Source organism: Rhinopithecus bieti, unplaced genomic scaffold (assembly GCF_001698545.2).
Source record: "Rhinopithecus bieti isolate Rb0 unplaced genomic scaffold, ASM169854v2 scaffold_5260, whole genome shotgun sequence".
Classification (NCBI taxonomy): domain Eukaryota; kingdom Metazoa; phylum Chordata; class Mammalia; order Primates; family Cercopithecidae; genus Rhinopithecus; species Rhinopithecus bieti.
In genome coordinates, this window is record NW_016805896.1 from 1,783,563 (window position 1) to 1,789,337 (window position 5,775).

Genomic DNA, 5,775 nt, shown 5'->3' on the forward strand with positions numbered 1-5,775 from the left:
TTTTTTTTTTTTTTTTTTTTTCACCTTAAGGGAGGATTTAATTTGCTCCCAATTGATTGTCACTTAAATGAAAATTTAAAAATGAATAAAAATATATACTTCTCGGCTGCAAATATTACAGGGAATTGGGGCACCCACAGGAATGAAGAGAGAAAGCAGCTCCCTAACTTCAAAACTATTTTGGTACCTGACAACAAGAGCATTTCAGAGTAATTAATTTAATAAAGTAAATTAGTATTGCTGCAAGTAGTTAAATTACATTCATTTGAATTGATGGTTAAGAGATTTTCCTTTTTTCTTTTACAGACTGTTCGGTGTTTGTCAAGCTTTCTGGGATAAATATGTACTCAAAAGGCATTTCCACTTACAATATATAGAAACACAAAAGGTGTTATCCTTACAGCAGTGCCTATATAGTGACTGATTTTTAACTTTCAATGTCCGTCTTTCAAAGGAGGTAACACCAAGTACAATGTTAAAAGAATATTCACTTCACCTAGCAGGGAAAAAATACACAAAAACTGAGAATACTTCATATAGCCCATTTTAACATGTATAAACTGTGTGACTTGTAGCGTCTTATAAATAATGCACTGTAAAGATTACTGAATAGTTGTGTTATGTTAATGTGCCTAATTTCATGTATCTTGTAATTATGATTGAGCCTCAGAATCATTTGGAGAAACTATATTTTAAAGAACAAGACATACTTCAATGTATTATACAGATAAAGTATTAAATGTGTTTGATTTTAAAAGGCGGACATTTTATTAAAATCAATATTGTTTTTGCTTTTTCTGAGGAGTCTCTTTCAGTTTCATTTTTTCTCATCCCATGACTTCCCTCCCATGATGTTCCCAAAGCATCCTGCATCTGCTTGCTAATGAATCATAACCACTGCTGTGATATAACCATCGATGGCTGTGGTATAGCCATCGATGGTTATAACCATTGATGTAGTATAGCCATTAATGGCTCAGTCTCCCTCTCTTGCTAGATCGTAAGCTTCTTTAAGGCAAGAATTGTTTAACATGACTGTCCCTAGTGCATATAGCACAGTGCAAATACTTAGAAGCATTTTCAAAATATATTTCCAAAACAAATGATTAATGACCAAGTTTCCTTCCTTCTTGTTAATAATCATATTGAACTCACGTCCTGCAGTGTTCTTGGATCCTTCCTCCTAAGTTAATCTTTACCAAGAAGATGTTTTCTCTTTTATTGTATTATTTCCATTTCTAAACTGAGCAAAAGAGTATTTTAGATTTTAGAAATTTGCATTATCAGTCCTGTAACTCAAACAAATATCACACTTTTTGCATTGAATGGTAATATGAAATCAAATTATAGCCTAAGAATGTCCTTTAGTTAACCAAATTAAAAAAAAAAAAAACATTCGGCTGAGCACAGTGGCTCACACCTGTAATTCCAGCACTTTGGGAGGCTGAGATGGGTGGATCACGAGGTCAGGAGTTCAAGACCACCCTGTCCAATATGGTGAAAACATGTCTCTACTAAAAATGCAAAATTTGGCCAGGTGTAGTGGCGTATGCCTGTAGTCCCAGCTGCTTGGGAGGCTGAGGCAGGAGAACCGCTTGAACGCAGGAGGCAGAGGTTGCGGTGAGCCGAGATCGTGCCACTGCACTCCAGCTTGGGCAACAGAGCGAGACTCCATCTCAAAAAAATAAAATTATAAAATTACCTTTTAATACTTATTAGAAAATATCATAATTTTCCTTACCCAAGCCTGAATTTTGAACGACTTGATGTTTTTTCTGCTTTTGGGGACAAATGGAAATTTATTTCTTTCTCTGTCTAGGTAATATGGAAAGAAGTTGTTACTTGGGAAGAATCTTAATAAGTAAGTGCTTCTTTGTCATACATTTGCTGAAAAGGCCATTTCCAGAATTCTCATTCAGCTGTGTATGCTGCTGACTCCTTGAGTTCACATAAATAATGAACCAAACATCATATTCATCTTTTGTCTAAATATGTTGATGAGCTACTAGTAAAGTCAAGGGTCAGCAACAGATGCATTGCAGTTCAAGAAGGAAAAGAAAGGCCATATTAAACATGAACTATGGAACAAACCACTGGGTTTTCTTAAACCCAAGAACAAAAAAAATTTAGTAGAAGAGTATAATTATAATATGGCTTATATGAATTTTAAGTAAATTGATAATAGCTAGAATATTTAAACTAGTATGTGCCAAGTACTGTGTCAGGTACTTAAGTACCTGTGAGGATTAATGTTATTGCCACTTCACATAAGAAGAGACTGAAGCTCCAGTTGAAATATCTGTATGAGGAACACATTGAATAATAGGTAGAGCAGGAATCAAACCCAGGTCTGTCCAGTGCTACTATACTGATGACTGAACTACACCTGCAACAGTTTAGAAAATAATTTTCTTCTCTCTTTACAAGTTACAATCTTAGGGCATAACACTGCCATCTACCTTCTTTCTGTTTTAGCTACAGAAGGAATGGAGTGAAGTAGAAGAGTTGAGAGAAAATGGTCATTTTGATTATATGTACCCATTATCTCCCTTTCTGAATTAAACAATTCTGCTTAAAAATAGAATTTTGTTATTCACATTAATTTTATTTCTGTACTGTTAATTCTCTTATTTCGTTTTACATATTCCAAGAAAATATAAGTACATATTACACTGAAACTTATCCCACAAATTCTCAAGGAAATATAAATACATACTGTAATTTCAAATGTTGACAGTCAAATAGAGACTTTGACAATTTAAATATCTACACAATAATAGTGGTGGAAAGAGGCAGTTTAAGCTGGGGCTTCAGGAATGTCTGGCCTTGTGTCCTTACTGCAATTCAGAGTTTATGGGCACTGCTAAGTGATCACAGCCAGGGTTGCTTTCCTCAGCAATCCAGGATTGTGCTGGAATTAAGGTAGCTTCTCAGTGAGTCTTGAATTCTTTGATAGTCTCCATATTTTCTGTGTCTACTTATTGCCATGGTCCATCAAATAACATGTTGGACTTAAGTGTCTGAGCAGGTGAGAGCATCTGGTGAGAATGAGAACATGACTTACCAGGGCAAATTAGTAAGATTTCTCAAATTGTGTTTATTCAATGATTCGTTTATTAATATATTTTTGTGTAAATGTGCGTGCACATGCCGCACATTATGTGGCTAAGAATATATATACTTGTATATATAGATATATGGCCTATATAATTCTACAGTGAGTTTATTTTCATTGCTCTTCATTTCTTGATCTCTTATCAAAGCTATTACATCTGTAGTGCTTATCACAAACTACCCTATGAAGTAGTACTTTTGTTTTTCTCATTTCACAGATAAGGAAATTCAGGCATGAGAGATTATATAACTTGCCCCGTGTCACTCAGCTAGTAAATGATAGGACTAGGATTCAAATCCAGGCAGTTTGGTTCCTGAGTCTCAATATAACAATAAGTTTTTAACCAGCAGACACTAAAACTCTTCCCCACACACCAGCCTCTGCCTGAATTCCTCAACCTCTGCGTCTCGTATCTTTCCATTACTGGATCCACATATGACTCCATCTGCAGTCCAGGGCTGTTCTGAGCCTTAATAATTTCCAAAAAATAAAAGATACTTTTAAGGTCGCCCTCTGAGATCTAAGACAAACTTCTAATCATGGTGGTTTAGACATAGTTGCAGAATTGAGACACAAATCTGTTCCATCCAAAAATTATCACTGCAAAGCTGCAGGTCTTTATTTTCTCTGTCATTTTGGTTTACACAATCTTTATTTTTCTGGTTTCCAAGTCAATGCCAGCGTCATCTTCTGGGAGCATTTTCCCAGTAAATGGCTGGGGCTTTGAAACCTGACTAGTTTTGATCAACTTTCTCTCCTTTGGAGTCTAGAGTATTACTTTACATGGGCCCATATTCTAGCCCACAGACTAGAAAAACATCTATGAATTCAGTTTTAGAATAAACATTGCTGCCTATCTGACTTCTAAATATTGAATATTATCTGGGAGATAGCATAAAGGGCTATCAGTTGAAATTGTTGACTAATGGTGAACACTATTTTATTCAAGTCAAAAAACATGCTGAAGCAAAGTAATTGATGAAATGACACTATGGCCCTGTCACCTAACAGCATTATATTGTGGTCTGTGCTTTTTGACATAGCATTTAAATACATTTTATTATAGGACTACTTTTGTCATAAATAGCATTTCTCAAGCATCTTTTTATTTTGTCATCGGGAATGAAAATTGTGAATGTTATTTGTATTTCTGGCTAATCTGTTCTGTGATTTTATTATTGAGATTCAATTGGCATACTAAAAGTGACATACATTCACTTTTTAAAAGTATACAATTCAGTAGTTTTTAGAATGTTAACAGAGTTGTTAAATCATCATCCCTATCTAGCTCCAGAGAATTTTCACTACTCCAAAAAAAAAAAAATTCCAAGTTTTGGTTTCTGGTCTCATATGTAAGGGGCTTGGAAGTTGTCACTTTATCCTAACAAGCAAAACCTGAACACAACTGAAAAATCAACAACTCTTCTTAGATCTTTCAGAAAGTGAGGTCAGAAGGAAAATCTGCTGCCCCAAAATTGGAGAGACAGACCAATATTAAAAAAAAAAAAAAAAAAAATTCACAATTCACTGTGGCAGAAAAAAAAATCCTAAGAAGAAACCTCCATTGGGAACCAACAGTGCTGAAGTAAGGGAACCTGAGTGGTTCATACAATAGGACAAGTGTGAGCATTAAAAACTTCCCCAGGGAGGCCGGGCGCGGTGGCTCAAGCCTGGTAATCCCGCCACCTTTGGGAGGCCGAGACCGGCGAATCACAAGGTCAGGAGGAGATCGAGACCATCCTGGTAACACGGTGAAACCCCGTCTCTACTAAAAAAATACAAAACCTAGCCGGGCGAGGTGGCGGGCGTCCTGTAGTCCCAGCTACTCGGGAGGCTGAGGCCAGGAGAATGACGTAAACCTGGGAGGCGAGAGCTTGCAGTGAGCTGAGATCCTGCCAACCGCACTCCCAGCCTGGGGTGACAGAGCGAGACTCCCGTCTCAAAAAGAAAAATAAATAAAAAAAAAAAAAATAATAATAATAATATAATAATAAAATAAAAAACCTCCCAGGGAAACCAGTCATAGGGAGACCCCCCACTTTTGTGAGTTTTACCCCTAGGAGTTCAACTACATTATCACAATGGATATTGGAGAAAAATTCCATGTGTTTCTGGCAGGGAGAGGAGAAAAGAAACCAATTCTCTGAAATAGACCAAAGCATTCTGCTCTTCCTAACAGGTCTGCCCTCAAGAGACACTATTTTACTATAGTGTAAGCTGTTACAGTTTTATTAGCACTTAAGTGACCTGGCAGGAGAGAAATATCCGATTGTAGTCATCCTGTTTCACTTTGTGAGAGAGAAAACTGAGAAGCGCTTCTGAAATTCCCAGTTCAAAGGCTTACTAAAAGACTGAGGACAAATCTTAGTTCTATAGAATGCTTTCCCATCCTCAATACCTTCCCACTACATTACTAAAAGCCTTTCTGTAGCAAGTCTATTCCCCAGCACCTCATATCCAACCATCAAGGAAAAATTACAAGGCATACTAAAAGACAGAAAAGCACAGTTTGAGGAGACAGCAAGCATCAGAACCAGACTAAGATATGGTAGGGATATTTATACTATCAGACCAATACTTTGAAACAACTATAATTCATATTGCTAAGGGCTCAGATGGATAAAGTGGATATCATGCAAGAACAGATGGACAATGCAAGC